Source organism: Accipiter gentilis, chromosome Z, assembly GCF_929443795.1.
Source record: "Accipiter gentilis chromosome Z, bAccGen1.1, whole genome shotgun sequence".
Lineage (NCBI taxonomy): Eukaryota > Metazoa > Chordata > Aves > Accipitriformes > Accipitridae > Astur > Astur gentilis.
The window spans coordinates 62,518,486-62,535,855 of NC_064919.1; the positions used below are offsets into that span (position 1 = coordinate 62,518,486).

Consider the following 17,370-nt stretch of genomic DNA (forward strand, 5'->3'; position numbering starts at 1 on the left):
GAATTTACTCAGTGACCTCATCCGTGAATGTGATCAACAGGAAATATTCACGTTCTCGTAAGCATGTGTGGGCTGTGTGTGAAAGCTCCTCAATTTTAGTCACTGCATTTTCCAAAATCATTTTAACATTTCACTTCTCTCTTCCTCCATCCTGCTCACCCCTCTTTATTTCATGAACACTTAGGGCAAGCGGGGAAGAAAAGACAGGTCCTTCAACACAAGATCTTATTACATGAGGCTCACAAAGTTAAGAAAGATCAAAGAAACTAATCTAATCTGGTGTATACATTTTTAAGAGAAAGGGCACTGGGTGAAAAATGCCCTTTAAAGAGTCAACTCCAATTACAGAAGTCATTTTCAAAGAAGAATGAAGTTTCTTGACAGAGTTTAAAGCGGAAATTATGAATACAAGGTCTGTAGAATATATCACATCAAGAGCAACTTCTGTCAGCTCAATTTGCAAGATTAAGTAGACTTCAATTTAAATTAAAATTAAATAAAATCAAAGTTATATTTAGGCATCAGAAATATGCCTTGAAATTGTAATGTGGATCACAAAGATGATTGCTACTTCAGAAAAACCAATTCTAAAGCTACATTAGATAAAAAAATACTTCCAGTGAAGAATATGTAACAGCAGCAACTAACATCAGCAGGATTGAAGTTGGGCTGTCACATCCACTGCAAGCCATTCTTCTGCTACATTCAAAATCTGGTTGTAAAATACAGCTCTTAATAAGCCTAGGTTTTCATGCTGTGTCTCATCTGGTGTATTTATTATCTGTTGCTGAAAGAAACAGTACTACTCTCCCCACATACTTCCAGCTGCTTATTCCCTCTTCGTCCCTTGTGTTACATCTAGTAGTTTCTCAGCCACAGGACGAGCCAGGCCAGCACAGTTACCTGATGCAGTTCTCCTTCCCAGGTAGTTAGGGTTTTTTATTGAATCAGCTGCTTGCTTACCTTGAACTCACCTTGGGGCTGGGGCCTGATGCGAGAGGGGGAAGAACAGGCTGAAGCGGTACTGCCCCTTTTGGCATCAGCCTTCAGTTGTGTAAGACCAGATGCAATATTAAACCATGCTCTGAACAGTATTACTAGCTTCTTGCAGAATGAATATTCAAATGTCTCAGGAATCCATGTCACACAGTGAGTCCCTGAGAGTTAATGTCACAGCACAAGAGAAACTCTGCAAGTAAAAGTAGTAATACTATAGCAACTAAAGGACACCATAGGCACCAAAGCACAGTGAGATGAACTGAGGCGCAGTATCTGGACAAAAGGCCTTGCAATCTAAACAGACAAAAAGAGTAAGAAATAAATTAACTTTCTGAATATCACTCTGCAGGTTAATAACAGAGGCGGAAATCAAATGCAAGAGTCAGGACAGGCAACGCTATCCGCTACGCCACACTTCTTCCTGTGGCTGCAATTGCTATTTACTCACTGCTTGTGGCATGGCATCTCCATATCAAGAGCTACACTAGGTTCCAGAAATAACAAAATTAAAATTAGCAATTGTATTTGTTGCTCCATAAGCAAACTATCAGTTCAATGTGGTTTGCAGTGTCTGGAAGTTCCCAGTGCCTTCCCCAAGGAAAGAACTCCAAACCTTAGTATTTTCCTGAGTTGGTGACTCGTCCTCTCTCCCCTCTGGAGACAGACAAAAGGAAAGAAAGTTAAAAAACATCCACTGCTATTTTTGTTTCTGTTAAATGGAAGTGGGGTGCAATTTTGGACTAATGCTTTAAAATCACCTTAAAGTTCTCCAGAGAAGGAGTAAACAAAGATAAATTATAGTGGAAGGGGAAAAAAAAAAAAAAAAAGGCAAAGCACTTATACAGAAAAGAGATTGCTCATAGAGGAAAAGCAGTACAAATACATGACTTCCTATTTACTCTGGCTGTTAACAAAAACCAGTAAAACCAGCAACACTGGCTACAGCTCTATTTTCAGCTTCCAGAGGTAAAAAACCCACCCTGTCTCTGTGCTATTATGTACATAGTACAAAACTGTGCTGATAAAACAAAACCACGTATATCAAACCAAACATAAAACCCAAAGATCAACTCTGTGTCCCCATCTGTATTCTTCTGTGAACTACATGGGATTAACACACAGAGACCTTTTAGTCACCTCAAAAATATTACCGATTTTTCTATTTCAGGCTTAAGATACGACAGACCATCATCAGAAACCTAGAATATATTTCCTGCAGTCACAAAGCACTGCCATGAGGCAGACAAAGGTCAGCACGTAGGTAAGATGACAGCTAGAACACCTTGAGCAAACCATGACATTCCTTTCTCTGTGGGTTATCATGACACAAGGAAAGACCTTCAGAAACACACTCTGCTTGCTTTCCCTCTCCTTGGTTTCTCCCAGTTGTTCCCAAGGCCAAAAGCACAATCCTCATCCTCCAATGCCAACCAGGACCCTATGCAGGAAAGCTAGGTAAGTATTATTACCTGTAGAGGAACTGGACTGGCTGGCCAAAACATTTATTTTCATGTAGCACAGAATAATATTTGTCACATCAGCTGGCAGGTTCCAGAGTAGCTGGAATGCCAAAAGTCCATGGTCCAAGAACTGCACCTATATATCAAACTGTTGCAAAAATAGTGGCAAGTGGCTCGTGAAAATTCAGCTATTAAGAGGGGATCAAACCTCCAAATCTTCAGGGACTAGTCCCACTATCAACCATCAGAGTCCCCAGGCTAACATGCCCCAACCACATTAACACCTGCTGCCTTCCAGAGATGTCCAACATGGAAATTTAGTGCAGCATCTGACCTTTGCTGAGACATCTCACTGGAGCATGGATCACTGTGAGCTCTGATGGGCGGGTCCTGGTAGGAGTGTAGTAACCCTGTACTAAGCAATCAATTCTTGATTAATATTATTTTAATCTTACATATAATAACTGGTGCTTTGTTGCCCAACACAATTTTGGAGTCTTATCTTTCATGTTTATTAGAGAAGGCATTATAAGGCTGTATCCTACTCATATTGCAAGAAAAGTGGCACACATACAAGTCATGGAGTATATGAATGCTCTTATAATTAAATTGAAACCTTGGGGAGAAAAAGAAGAGGAAAGAGTAAGCAAAATACCAAAGATTTCATTAAGACCATATCAGAAGGTAATTTTATCCTTTAAATTTTTATCTCAGTTGTTTATTTCTTGCTTTCAGTTACAATTTTATTAATTATTTTATTGCAACTGAAGTGAAGATTTTTATGGAATTAAGTGCTTACCTGTTTTCAAATGTTTTCCCCAGACAACTTATGCAATGCCTATGAAGAAAACTCAGCTAGACCTTTGCTGTGCTCATTAGTATATCTGGAGAGAAACTATATTATTTACATATTTATTTATGAAGGGAAAGTTCTAATTTCAATTTCCTTTCAACATATTAGATCTGCACAGAGCTAATCCTATTAACTGTGCAATTTTACCATCACCGCTACACTTAACCCTCTACACTGGCTTCCCACATACTGCTGCTCACAGTTGCTCCAGTCATTGTTTAAGTTAGCTTCGTGTTCTTAAAGTGTTTTTGTTATGTCACTAAGCATTATAGGGCTCCCCTCTTAACTGGCCGAGGCACACTGCTATAAAATATGTCATATTATCTGTAACACTACCCAAGAAGCAATTTTAAATTAATAAGAAGTCTCTTTAATTCTTAACTAGCAGCTTCTTAAAGAGCACCGAATTTGAAAGAATAAATACCTATATTCATTGTTAGACAAAGCTATATAAACTGTCTATGATGTAGCAACACCAGACAGCATACCATGCAGTATACAGTTCAGTTTTCAGCCCTAGCAACTGCTGTGAAAGTTTGGTCTGGTATTTCACTATGATCTGTAATACAAGCAAGGTACCAATTTAGCAAAAGCTGTTGCTTCCGCTTTTTCCCTATTCAGCAAAACTCTTAAACACCTCCTTAATTTCTAAACAAACAGCATTTTAACCATATTTCAATAGCCCTTACACATATCTTTTCATTCTCTGGTGAATCAGGGCCTCGTATCAGAGCATCCCACCAGAATAGCCACCATATTAATCATAAAATAACAAGTATCAGCACTCTGTAAAGAAGGAAATTATTTCAGTTTGAAGTCATGCAATTAAACGTCAGTAAAAAAACAGAAGTTGCTTCACATTAATTATTGTTTGTAAAACTACTTTTCAATACACTTGAGTCACCAACAAGCAGCAGTCATAAGCAAGTTTTAGAGTTACTTTTAAAAATACTAAGTATATTTTCTTTAAATTTCTCTTAAACAATAGATATGTTTAGTTTGACAGAAGAATAGTTTTTATTTTCAGAATGTTTAGGACAAGTGACTTCTGAGCACCAGGCATATGGTATTATCAGATCCTACATGTGAAAAGGCACAGACCAGAATTGTCCATTGTACCTTCGTAAAGAAACTTTATAAAAGTTTCAGCTTTTTGTGGGATCACATAATACATGCACTGGAGTGGTACCTGTTGGGTTAACACATCTGTTTCAATGTAGTGGCACGCTTTTGTGTTGTGGAACACTTAACTTACACAGAGCACGAATAAATGTGTCACACTGGCACATAAGTAAATTAAGCCATATAAATTCATATACATGTAGGTATCTCAGGAAGGACAAGACAGGTTGATGATGTTCAGTGTAGTTTGAATTCCTTCTTGCACAGTTCCTCACGATTTTGAAATTTAACGTGACTCCTATTAAGTTTACACTTAAGGGCAAGGGCAAAACTTGGATTTTTCTACAGGAACTTGAATGTTGTGTGGGTCTTTCTCATATCCACCATGACCAATAATATCCTAGATAACTGAAGAGACTCAAACTGGGTAAGGACCTGTAACATTTATTCTAGAGTACTAAATGAACTAATATAAATACCAGAAAATGTACCACTTATTTTTGAGCACTCTTGAATGCCCCGGCAAACACAGTAGGGAAGAATAAGTTTCATTCTTGCCAAGGAGGAGGAATAAGGCGTATGGAAAGTGCACAGCAACTATCAATTCATTCCACTCATGCACTGATGACACCATGAATACAGCAGTTTAGTCCTGAGAATTGTCAGGGGGTGGAGGATGAGGGCAGCGGGGTAGATAAACAGTAGGCAAAAAGAACTATCTAAAATTAACTGACACATTCACTTAAAATTCACTTATTTGCTTTTCCTGGTAAAATACAAGCAGAAATAGAAAGGAGATAGTAAATATAGAACTACATGAAGGTAAATGTTCTAAAATTATAAACTCCTTCAAAGTTCTAACTAAATGGTATTTCTAGAAATTAAGAACTATACAAACATAATTTTCAGAGGTCACTAAAACAAAAAAGAAGACAAAAACAAGGCAAGAGTTTCTCACTGTATTGCATTTGGTTCTTGGCCACCAAGTCAACAGCACATGCAACCAAATGCATGGGTGCTAAAAACTTACATTTGCTGCCAACAGCCCTGAAATCAAACAAGATCCCATAAATGCAAAATATTTCACATAAACTGTCTCTGCTATGGAAACCAAAGAAATAGAAATATTACATTTTTTCCATTTAACTATATCTTGGCAAGAAAACACAGCTGCTTTTTGAAAGTATTATTATTATTACAATTACTACTACTACTATTATTAAGTACAATTAACAGCTGCTGAGTTTATCTCTGCATTTCTAAGCCTCTCTTTGCCAGCCTACACCTACAGCCAGGAAAGTGCAAGTAATGTATTCATAAACTCATTACTAAACAAAACTCACTTTAAAAAGTATTTGAAATTTTTAAAGTTCTTCCTTAGATCCTTCCTGCATTCTTCTCTAGTCACAGCAGGTACACAACAGGTACATCTTGTACACAGGATGTGAAGAATCAGCAATGAGTAGGGCATAGGGGATCAACAAAATGATCTATCTTTACGAAGGACACCACAGTTTGCAGAGGGGGACTTAAGAACCACAGACATAAGCTCGGGGGTTTAAAGTAAGACCAAATATTTATGCTGCAGCAATTTACTAACGTACCTTAGGTTTCCATGTATTCTAGAATGATATCTGCTTTTATAATTGCTTAATGTACACCGGCATGATTCTGAGATATCTGGATTCAGGCATTATTTATTTGATACAATGGATCACAGTGTATGTTATTGCTTCAAGTATAGATTGAACTATTTTTCTTGAAATACTTTAAGTTCAGTATTTTCTAAGTCAAGGGGCGGGGGGGGGGAGGAGGTTTCACTTTTCAAATGCAGTCACTGAGACTACCTCCTCTACACCTTCTTAAAATCTCGGCTGAAAAAAGTCAGATGAATGCTCTGAACAAGAACTTGGTGCTCAGAAGAAAATACTCAGAAGGCATAACCTACTGCACATCTTCCATTCCTCAAACACCAGTCAAACTTCAGAGACAGAGAGCATGTGAAAATACCAGATAATATAATCTGAATTTCATTTACTCACCACTGTTCCAAGTCCTTAGGTCTTGGTCAACTACTTCAGACACCTGGCAATACCTAGAGAAATAAATGGTGTAAGATGTAAGAAAAGTATAGAGCCAAAACCATCAAAACGGTATTTATTGGTGGCTGGAATGGTACAACTCTGCTTGTAAGAGATTATATGCACATGGGTAACATTTCACTACCGGGACACTTCTGGTTTGCTAGAAATGCAGCATTCAAGACATCACTCCAGCCGCTAAGAAGCTAAGAAAAATAAGAACATGTGAAGGAGTAACATATATCTACTAAGCATGCACAAAATTGCATATTTTTCTCTTCTTCTATTTTACTAATAAAGTATGCCAAGATTTGAAAATACATTTAAAATTATTTGTATATTCTATTCTGATTCATAACAACATTTTTAAATCAGTTATGACTTAGCAAGAACTCCAAAAGTTCCTAAACCACTGGAATAAAAACCTAAACAACACAGCATGTTCACCCCACAAGCTTATGAAACACACCTCCAAATCCCTTCTGCCACCCCACATGCATATCTCATGGAATCAGCAAGGGCAAACATGAAGTCCTGTACCTGAGATGGTCTAATCCCTTGGACATACTGGGCACTGACTACCCAGGACACAGCTCTCAGCAATGGAGCTAGGGGGCTGGGCAGACAGTGGGCTAAACATGAGCCAGCAGTTAGCCCTGGCAGCAAGGAAGGGCAAGAACATCCTGCGGTGTATCTACAGGCTAAGCTTCCACTAATAAGCAATTATTTGCATTTAGCCAGCACTCCAAGAATACATATCTGGAATGAATACCACATCCAGTTTTGGATCCCCAGTACCAAAAAGTAATGAAATAAGGTGATAAAGATAAGGTAAGGTTGATTCGGTGATGCTGAACTACGGGATTTCCCACAATAATAACGAATTCTGCATTTTTATACATACATCAGGACAGGATATATGAAGAACCTCCCCTTACACAAAAGAACAAAGTGAGCTGGAAGATCAGTATACTAACAAAGAGAGATAATTTAGCCTTGGTGAAGATGGTTTAACAACACAAAAATTGGTGTAGAATTCCTAACAAAATGTGCTGCTGAGTGCAGAGGAAAATGTACTGGGAGCACTAGAAAGTCAAGCACGGCTTAAAATGGCCTCTGAACTTCTGGCACATATAATATTCCTCCAGAAAAATAAACAACAGACTGGACTAAGTAGCTGTGATTACTCCAACTTTTCTCCTATGTCTCAAAAGCAGTTAACACAGCAATGAAAATATAGCAGTGTTAGCAGAGACAGACTACATTTCATGAACAAAAAAGGCCAAATTGTTTTCTTTTAGACTCAAGCACCCAAAACTGCATGATCAATTTGAAGCATGTGAAAACGATGGATTGCTTGTATAACTAGAATTAAGTGGTGCTTTTAAGGAAAATCTCCTTGCCTGGAGTCTGGGCTCCCTAAGAACAGAAATGGCACAGGCATGGTGAAACAGAAACAGCCCATTGAGGAGGCTGTAAAGAGCCTTCTCTCACAGATACATCCACCTGCCAAAGGCACACAAATCATCTTACACACACACAAGAAATAAAATTAAAAAAAAAAAAAAGAGCAAGTATTATATTAAGAACAAAGGTTCTTTTTTGCCACCACATTTGTGAAAAAGCTAAAAAAGCTAACAAGAAGAAACTCCATAAGCCTTCCACTGCCCCATCACCACACAGGGAGTGTAACTTTCCTGGTACAAATGGCCAAAATGAAACCCAAATCCTCCCAAACAAATCAGAATGAGAAAAACACATGTACACTCTCACTCTTCCTCTCAGGAGCTCTTTCTTACAAATTTTGCAATAGCTCAGATGAATTTCTACAACAGTTGGCAAAAGAATGTATCTTCCCGTCTACTCAACCAGCTGTAAATTTGGCTACATCACACACACCCCCTACCTTCCCCTGCCCAACAAAAAGAAGAAAACACTAGATTCTTCATTTTTACCTCCTTTCTCATTTGCACGGGAGAAACGTTTTAGTGTAATTCAGGGAGAAAGAGTCTCTATACCAAGCAGAGCCATTGATTTAATTTTTTTTATTTACATTCAACAGGAGAAGCAAATAGGCCAAACACTCTTAGGAGAACACAGTTGGTTTGATAACATCACTGTGTCACGTACCCTGGCTTTGTACACAACAGGAATTGGGTATACTTAGGCTCTCCGAAAAAAATAAAATAAAAAAAGAATACAGATATATCCGCTGTATCTTAAAACATCCTTTTCAACTAACTTTTTCTTCAGATATACTACTGTGTGATACTTCCATGTATTATGTAACAGCAAGTATCCAAATCAAAGAAATATTTACTTACTTCAGGAAGGTTTGTATGACCAATTATGTCACTATGAATAGAAATAATGCATTCAATGGGTTCTTTGTCTTTTGCTATCAATGCAGAACAGTATAAAATAAAAAAAAAAAACCCATACTATTTCACAGGCGTCATTAAGGCTGCCTTCAGAAATAACAGCAAAACAAGAGGGGAAAAGTACTTTCTTTAGGGTTACACTGCTAGCAGGTTAAAAAAAAACCAAAACCAAAACTCTCAATGAATTACAATGCTAAACACCATAGGAAACTAACAGCTTGAGATACACAATAGATTTTTTTAACATTTCTTCTCAGGCTGATTATTGTCTGTTTCACACAAACCTACAAAAGAAGAAAATTGCACTTTTGCTTTTCGCGTTATCTACCTAATTTGTTCAATCCAGAAGATCATGCTACATATCTATATGTATGTAATTTAAAGCAAATGCAAAAGAGCATACCATATAGAGCAACATAATTTGCAAGCTATTTCAATGAGAACAAAAAAATCCTCACTTTTTTACACTACAAAAAATATTTTGCCCAAATGCACCTGCCCTGAAGTTTACACCTAATAAAAGCCAGACGTACTTCTAATACACTGCTGATCCCTGCTCTTAATGCCTGTTTTCCCACTGCACCACCTTAACCAAGAAAGCGGTACAGCAGTTTTACACATCATTAAAACGTTTAAACCAAATATTACATTTTTGTAATCCTAGCAATTCCCACAAAACTAAACAGAATAAATACAGAAGCATTAACAGACCTGCACTGTGAATGGAAGATCCCTCTTAGCCTGCTACCTAATACAATAAGCACCCAAGTGATAAGTGAATCAAATTACCACATTTCTTCAACAAGTCAGTCATTACTAACTGAAGCAAAAGATAGGCAAATTTATTTTCAGTAAAGTTATTCCATAAAATGAGTTTTGTCTTCCAGGGATTATTTTATCTAAGCATAAAACTTTACTTGAAGTTAGTAATACAGAACATCAGCCAGGAGCCCAATCCCACATTCACTGAAATCAGTGGGAGTGCTTATCTTCAGCGTTACCCGTGAGGACAAAAGGACATAAATAGTCTACTTTAAAGCTGGTGTAAAAGCACTTAACAAGTTCACTTTATAACATACTTCTTGAGTTGCATCTCTGTGTCACAGGGACAGTAAAGCAAAACGGTGAGTCACCCTCCCACGGCAGCACTGTGAGTTACACCACAGCCAGCGCTTTGGTCTTGCTCAATACAACCCATCACCTCTGCCGGCCCAAGGCAGCCAAACCCGGTAGCTTTGCAGCAGTATCTCGAGCAAGAACATCCACAGTCACTAAAAGCGTTCCTTGGCTCCGTTTTGGCCACAGAGCTGCTCTAGGTGGCTGCAGCTTGGCCGTCACCAAGATGCACCAGACAAGATGTGACTCAGAAAGCAGCTTCACCGCAAGGCCAGCACTGCTCAGCTACCTGATGCCTGTGCATGGATGGTGAGAGAAACAGGTCCCATGGACAGCCCAGCAGTCATCAGGCAAAAGCAGGCTTAATGTCAACCCCGCAGCAGCTGGGACTGGAAGCAGAACAATGGTAATACAGCTCCAACAGGGACTGATGGCCCCAGGCTGGGCTGGAACAGGCTCCTGGGCCCCCAGGCAGGAGGATGGGCAAGAGCCAGGGGAGGCAAGAGGCCCATTAGTGTCCCGGGGGCCCTGACGGTGGGTTCCTAATTAAATGCTCTAACCAGTAGCATGCTCCTCAGCAATGAGCTAGAATCACTTGGCAAGCACAGGCTATTCTTCCTAAATGTCAGCTGGCTTAATAAATAACAACTTCTGATGAGTATTATTAGCATCCGAATTATTGCCCCCAGATTACCACACAGTGAGCAAAACTCAAAGTTTACAAATAGAGCTGTCTGCTGGCAGAAGTGGAACAGAACAACTCCAAGGAAGACAACTCAGTTATCTTTTCCTGAAGGCCTGGAGATGGCTACTGCAGAGTTTTGTTAAGGCATACGCAATTAACGCACTGTTTTATTTAATCAGTGGACAGCCTAAACCTGTCGCAGAAGGCTGCAGAGCTATCCCATCATGACAGTCCGTAAAAAAAAAGACAAGTTATCTCACACACTCACACACACACACTCTCTCTCCCTAAACCAGCAGCTGTGGGTTTTGTTTTGTTTTCAGTCCAACACGTCCTTCTCAGGCCAAAGTTATAGTCAGAGTTATCACCCTAGTGATGCAAACTGTGACTATTACAAATCAATGAAACAATCATTAAAATGTCCAAAATGCCTTATAAAATTCCCACATTTTCCAGTACTCCTGCAACATGACTGAATTAGGAATCTGTTTGTTTTGTGGTTTCAGCCTAAATTAAAAAATGCCTTAAAAGGAATCGTCCCCTCCTCCCTCAAAGAAAAGCAGGTTTGTTTTAACATTCAACTTCCTTTACATTCAAGACAAGATATCTAACTAACCAACCAAACACAGAACTAGGGACTGACTTAGTAAAACACAAACAAGCTGTTAAGAGTCCTCAAACAACAATTTCAAACTTCTCTGTAGTGTCAGGAAAACAACATTGTTTACCTTAAGCATATATTCTATATTGAACTAATTTCCATGCCTTCCTTACAGCTTTCATCTTCGTAGATGCAATAAAAAAATACACATAAAAAGTAGCTTATCAAATTAAAGCACCCACAGGTGCTACCTGTGAACTTCCACCAGTGAAAAGCTACTTTTTAATCATGAAACACTTAAGCGATTCATGTCATGATTTTGCTGAGTGACAAAATATAAAGCTTAGGTCATTCAATTTAACCTCAAAGCAAAGTTCCTTCTACCGAAAATAGTCTATATGAACATTACCCAACCAACAGGCCTATCATAGACTCAAGACCTTAATTCAAAGCTAAAAATACTGCTTAGAGGACATCAACTTGTTTGTTTTCAGCTCTTATCCAGCTTGTGTCAGAACTGATTTTCTGTCTTGTAAAAAAAACCAAAACAACAAACCAAAACCCAACATCAAGAAAAATTAAGTAAAGGTGAGACCCTGAGCAACATTCCATGTGCCTTTCTTGAGTGTTTCGTTAAACCAATGTTACGGAAATGAAAATCCTTACTCAAGTCTTATCTGCCCAGTTTTCCCACTCTGGAGAACATCCTGCAGTTTCCACATACCTCTGAAAAGTCCTGAGCCATCTCCACCCACCCTGCTTTTTCAACAGGACCTTTCAAGCCCACACAGAGGTGATCCTTTGATGCTAACCCAAGGAAGGGGAAATGAGCTAGCCACTGCTTGGTAAGAGTTAAAAAATTATGCTCAGTTTGCAGATGGAAGAATTAGCTAGCCCCACGGATGGTGGGAATTGAACAGCAACTAAGAAATACGTTAACTGTGGTTTTGTTTACCACAAAGAAGCTTTCCTTTGCCTTTTTATTTTTTGTCATTTTAAGCTTTCTCTGGAGCCAATTTGCTTATACACTGCTAGAGAGATGATCTTCTTTTCAGAAAATGTCCTGGTAATACAAGAAATAAAACGTCTGGGTTCAGCTTTTCCTGAAGCCCTCTTTGAAGACTGTCACAGCACACACTTTGTAAGAAGTTCTAATTATTCTTTAAATTCCTCTAAAACTTCTTTAAATTATTCTTTACATTTCTCAGTAAAACGGACATATAACTTCTTGACAATTTATGAGCTCCTAGTGATAACATTTTTTTTCCCCTAGATTTCTACTCTTTTTACTTCTGTGAAAGATCATCTCCACATATAGACGTACACAAAAAGAGGAAAATCACATCTAAAAAGGTCTCCTGATTCAGAGGGCAGAAAGAGATCTCAGTTTCTGCTTTTCTTTTCCTTTTCTATTAAAAGTTAATTCTTTAAAAAGACATACTGATCATTTCCTTTACCATTTCCTATACAAAGATATTTGCAAGCTAAATTGGAGTGTGATAGGCCAATTTCAGACTCAAATAATGGGCTTGCAGAATAATCCGTGAAGGCTTCAATTCAAACAGAAATGGCTGCAGGGGGGAAGAAGGCTACGCGACTTTTTTTACCCCTCTTTCCCAGCTGAGGGTAAAACTGACCATTGTCTTCAGTGGTCCTTTCCAACCTGTGTAATTCTAACTACAAATAACTGAATATAAATTTTAGTCAGAGATGTTTTCCTTGAATATGGATTCTTGGACTTCCTGCTTGCTTATCTTCTGTCACCGATTAACCTTTACATTCCCAAAAGTAGGTATTTCAATATGCTAGAGACTTCATGGTAATCATAAGATCACCCCCCAAAATTCTTTACTGAAACTCACGAGAGCGTGTTTACCTGACCCAAACTTTTAAGTCTGATGCAAAAACTTCTTAAATTCTTTGATGTCTTCTCCTTTAACTTTTATCAACAACTGCGGGACTGAAGGTAGATTCCTTGCTTTCCTCATGTCTCCAATTGAGAAACTCAGATTATATGAATCAGTTCACTTTAAAAAAGACCACTGTATTTTCTCATTAAACAATGATTTTCTAAATTAAAGCAATTAGGAAAAATAAATATCTTTCTTGCAGTTCAGGTGGCATTCTCAACCAGATTTGGAGTTTTGAAGTTTACTGGTAGCTTAAATTCCTAGAGAATGGTTATTTAACATGCATATCTAGTTTTGAGAAGAGGGAAGATCTTCAGAAGCATCTCAGAACTGATCTTGAGCCTGTTGGGCAATACCTCTAACAAGATATGGGAGTGATGAATGCCAGTATAATCTTAGAATATATCAAAAAAGTTATCATCAGCCCAGACAACAGTATTACCAGTTGCTGAAGACTCAAGTAAGGTCTTACTTTGAACACTGCAAAGAATTATTATTATCCGTAAGTGAGGGGCAGGGAAAGACATCCAAGTTGGATTAGGAACATAGAAGGAATACTGTACTGATCAAGGGAAGAGAGCTAAGAAAAGATAGGTCTTGCCTTCTTTAGCCTAACAAAATGGTGACAAAAATGGAGTATAATTGTTTCTTACAGTTACTGTAGGCAGTTAATTAGCAAGGAGAAAGAAGAGATATTTAAATTAAAAGCCAACATTGCAGCAGGAACAAAATAACTGTGAATTGACTGTGAATACACTTAACATGCAGGTTAAGAGATGATTTCTAAATGCTCTGAAAGAGCAAGATTCTCCAACAGCCTTTCAACAACAAAAGCAGAGGCAAGAAACCCTTCTAGTTTTAACTCAGAGGCTGATGACACAGTGAAACAATTTGCATACAACCTGATTGCCCGCAATAAAAAGAGAGCAAACTCCTTTACAAGGGCCTTGTCATCCAAAGATCTCTACATACATTAGAGTACATTAGTGTACCTTCCAATTGCCTCTCAAAAAGTATGTATTTAATAGCTTAAAGCCACCCCAAACCCCACTGTTGAAACAAAGACAAGAATTCTAAGTCCATCTAAAATACTCTCAATGTATTAAACATAAAAAATGCAGTTTCTCATTTGAGCTTTATGAGCCCCATCCAGAACTACTGGCTGTATCCAATGCTTTCAATTATTAAAGGCAGCAGACATGTTAAAGGTCTTGATCATGCATAAGATACCTACATCAACTACATTCAGAAAGTCATGTTTAAAGAACATGAAATACTTCGCCATTTATGTCATTCTAGACAAAGGCTAAAAAACAAGACATGGGGGTATAAAGATGTTTATTTTGAATGTTATTATCTCCTTTTTTCTTTTGGAAAGTGTATAAACAAAGTGATATCCTTGAAAGAAAGTTATTTTGAAACAAAACATGAAAAACTAAGGTCAAGCAGACCTCCCCAAAAACAAAGAAAAGGAAGAAATTGGTCACTTCACACTGCACAAGCAAAACAGCCTCAGGAAATCCGTATGAAAGATTTTTTTAAAGAACACATAAACTCTGCTATAACCTTCACAGATCTCTCCAGCAGTCAAGCTAAGAGACAACATCTCTCTGGAACATAACAAACATTTCTGGAAGTTCCTTCTCTCCATCTCTCAAAACAATGTATTTTGCTATGTTATTAGGAATGAACATTTTAATTGGCATTGGCCATTTGCTTGCTCCCAGAATAAACATAATGATGAATGTGCAAAGTGAGAAGTTAAGGAACAGCCAACAAGGCAGTGAGATTGAGGACTCCCACTCCTACTCCTTGGAAAGCAGGAAAATGTGTGACTGCTAATCTGCTCACACCCCATTTCAAGTTTGGGGGGGTGACTCTATTATTTTCCAGAGAAAAACTATCTGCAGCTGAGTTCACAGCCCTCTTAACCCATATTGTATATATAATACAATAAAGCTAATTTTAAAACTTTCAAGGGGGTTTAAAAGCTTCCATGGAACCACAATAAACCCTGAAACAAGACATAATCTTGCCTGTTTAATCAAGTTTGTCAAAATTTAAGAAGCAACAAATTTGTTAGGTTCTCCCCCCCCCCGTTTTTTTTCCCAGGTGTAGGAAGGCAAATTACTTCTGGGGTACAGTGGATTGAATAACTGAAAATAATCTTATACGTATATATGTATATAATGTATACGTATATATGTATATAATGTATACACATTTTAACAACAGTTTCCATTCTGTAGCAACTGAAAATGCAGTTTTGTACTCGTAGGCATTATTTTTCAAGACCTATACACATATGAGAGAGGGTAGTCACACTGGGAACAATTACCCATAGCCTTGTTTCCATGAGTTTTCTTATCAAGTATGAAGAAATTCATTCCAAGAACAAGAATCTGACAATTTCTTAAGTTTTGGTGACTGTCCAATGCACTGATTCAAAATCATAATGCTGTAAAGTTTGAAGCTGTAAGTTCCAGAGTCCCTAAACACAAACCTTTTCTCCCTCAAAATTAGCTTTCCGAAGTAGTTGTATTGACTATCTTTTTAAGTGATTTCTTCAGTGAAGGCTGAGGTTTAGAACACAACATGAGTACATTTTCTGACATAATTGCTTTCTTATGGTATTCCAGCAACTGAACATTGACTAGAAATTTCTTAAGGCAGAGCTGTCTGGTTTAAATCATTGCTTTTGAAAGCACACAGATGATACGCAGCTACTTTACTCCCCAATATCCTTTACAGCTTCAAAAGAGCTCTCAAATAAAGGAAGAAAATTACACATATATACACAATCTCTCTTTCATATTCATACACATAAGATATCCCAGCTCCACTGAGGTGGTCCCCTGAGGTTTTGGCTTTCTAGAAAGAGTTAAATATCTGAAACAGACCCTCTTCTTGTTCATTTATTAGTACTGTTTTCAAAGGACTATTCAGAGAATGAAGCATAAGAAAAATGCAAATTCTGCACTCCACGCTCGACTAACAAAGCATCCAATCAGTTCCCACTGAGCTCCAGTTCGTTTCGTGTCCACATGTAAGTGATTAAGAGTACATTGTTTGAAACTTAATTCCACATCTGTTCTTCTGTGGGACTTGGAAAACAGATGAATTTTTCTGACAATTGTTTGCAGAGTAGATAATCACAAGCATGTGTAATAGTATCCCAAACTGCAAGGGGAAAACACCATGAGTCTAAGAAGCTTTTTTTGCTGAATGTTTTTGTTTCTTTTCTAAGTAAGATAAAAAAACCAGATGCCCTCAGATGGAAACTATTAATAAATGCTTGAGAAGTCATCCACTATAACTAAAATGGCAAAGCAAAATCCAGCTTTTCTTCCTAAAGGTCATCATTTCATGTCCCAGTAGTTTACCCAGAGAGACAAAATCCATTTTATGGCCTGTCAGGTAACTTTTAAACATTATGCAGAAGTGGCAAAATCCTACAGAACTGCAACACAGAAAATACATGGTTTCATCATGGAGCTCTGCCGTTGTGAGAGAACATTCCAGGCTATTACAGTATGAGAGTGAGCATCTTTTCAACGGATCACACATTTCAGTGATAAGGATGTATTTTCTTTTGAACTCTATAAAATGCTGATAAGCACAGAAGGGAAGAATAGATAACAACTCTTTAATGTATCACTAATGCAACTGCTGACAGCATCAAAGCATACTGGGGAACACAAGGTTCAAGAAAGAACTTTTTCCACACAAGATGCAATTATGCTGAGGAAATCTCCCATAGTTTGCTGTGGATGCTAAATTCCACATTTGCTCAAGAAATAATGGGACAAGTTAATGAAGAAAAGATCTACTGACAGCCATTAAATGCAACAACTGCCTTCTTTGACCCAGTAAGTCCTCAAGATGCGGAGCATAGTGGAGACTAAAAGCATCAGTGTAAGTTTGCTCTGTAGTTTATTTAGGCCACTGGCTGTTATGGGTTAAATGAACCTCTGGTTAACTATTTTATTTATGGCCCCTTATGATATTACCTTGGACCTTTGTTTGACCTATACATATAACAAGTACAAGAGTGACATTATCTACAGTGATTGAGAAAGAAATTCACAGGGAGGGTTCAGGGTAGATGAAAAACACTTTTTTGTAATTTTTTTTTTTTTTTAACTTAATTCTGAGCTTAAAG

The 17,370-nt window shown here is 37.9% G+C and overlaps 1 protein-coding gene across 7 annotated transcripts in view; it reads right to left on the reverse strand.

Moving 5' to 3' along the window:
* The window catches only part of LHFPL2 (LHFPL tetraspan subfamily member 2), a 126,432-nt gene that overhangs the window by 55,446 nt on the left and 53,616 nt on the right, over nt 1-17,370 (reverse strand). For 6 of the 7 annotated variants that reach the window (XM_049794449.1, XM_049794444.1, XM_049794446.1 and 3 more), the window contains one exon: nt 6,477-6,529. The gene's annotated coding sequence lies outside the window, so the exon portion shown is untranslated. Of the gene's footprint in view, nt 1-6,476; nt 6,530-7,055; nt 7,195-17,370 lie in introns of those variants that run through there. The other variant, XM_049794447.1, reaches the window with a different exon arrangement.